Below are 1,221 nucleotides of genomic sequence, written 5' to 3'. Positions count from 1 at the left end.
TATTTGCAGAATTCATCGACGAAGCTGATTATGCTTCTGCTGTAGTTCCCCCGAGAACAGGAAATGCTAATTTCAAAATTGATAGTTCTATCTATCAGCTATTGAAACTTGAAGGCTATTTCCGAAATTCTTCGGAAGACTGTCCACTTCGACACCTAAAGAATTTCGTGCATGTATGTTCCCAACAATCTCAAGGTGTTGTTCCTGCTGATGCACTGCGACTGCGGGTTTTCAAATATTCATTAGCTGGCCAAGCTAGGGAATGGTATGAAAAGCTCCCGAGCAATACTATTCATACCTGGAATGAGCTGGCCAATATCTTTCTAAAAAAATGGTTCCCACCCAGCAAAAAGGCTGAGCTTCGGGATAAGATTTTTGGGTTTAAACAACTTCCAGGGGAACAACTATATGCTGCATGGGAGAGGTTCAAATATTATCTAGCTCAATCTCCGAATCATGGATTTCCAGATGCAATTCTCACAAAGAAGTTCTACAAGGGGCTAGATACAATGAATCAAATAGCTGTCAACACTGCAGCTGGGGGATGCTTTATGGACAAAACCTTTGTCAACATCACCCGGTTGCTCGACAAGCTTACTACCCATAATCAAGCCTGGCATTCGACTGATAGCGAATTCCTATCATATGGTAGTCCCTCTGTGGCCGCGGTGGCCAAAGAAAATCATGAGCGAGATCATGCGTTCGCTCAACTGCAAACCACCGTGGATTTATTATCCAAAAGGCTTATGGAGAAAGAGGCCAAATGTGTAAACGTTATCGATGAGATGCCACCTCATGCTCCCGGAATGTATCAAGTTTCTGACGAAACTTATCTTGAGGGGCAGCCACAATATGAGGATGCAAATTATGTCAATAACTCGCAAGGGGGTTATCAACGGCAAAACTACCAAGGTTCCGGTAATCACCCATGGCAAAGGCCTCAACAAAATTACCAAGGACAGAATTATGGAAGAACTGATCAGGGTAATCCCAATCAAGGGAATTACAATAACAATAATTATGGCAACAAGAGCTCTAACCCCTACATTCCACCTAGGGGGCAAGCATCCAATTCCCAGCCATGGAAAGATAATTCAGCTACTAACTCTGCTGGTAACACGTCTAATGATTCTGCAGAACTGAAGAGTATGATGCAGAAAATGCTGATGAATCAAGACAGAACAGAGAACACAATCAAGGGAATGTCCCAGGTCCAACTAT

The 1,221-nt window shown here is 43.0% G+C and overlaps 1 non-coding gene across 1 annotated transcript; it reads right to left on the bottom strand.

Annotated features, from left to right (window-relative positions):
- Positions 1-356: 356 nt before the first annotated feature.
- LOC132625311 (small nucleolar RNA R71) lies at positions 357-463 on the bottom strand. Its single transcript, XR_009576747.1, has one exon. It is a non-coding gene; the product is annotated as a small nucleolar RNA R71 (small nucleolar RNA).
- Between the last annotated feature and the right edge of the window lie 758 nt (positions 464-1,221).

The sequence above is a fragment of the Lycium barbarum genome, chromosome 12 (assembly GCF_019175385.1).
Source record: "Lycium barbarum isolate Lr01 chromosome 12, ASM1917538v2, whole genome shotgun sequence".
Classification (NCBI taxonomy): Eukaryota; Viridiplantae; Streptophyta; class Magnoliopsida; order Solanales; family Solanaceae; genus Lycium; species Lycium barbarum.
This window is presented reverse-complemented; position numbering and strand designations above follow the sequence as displayed.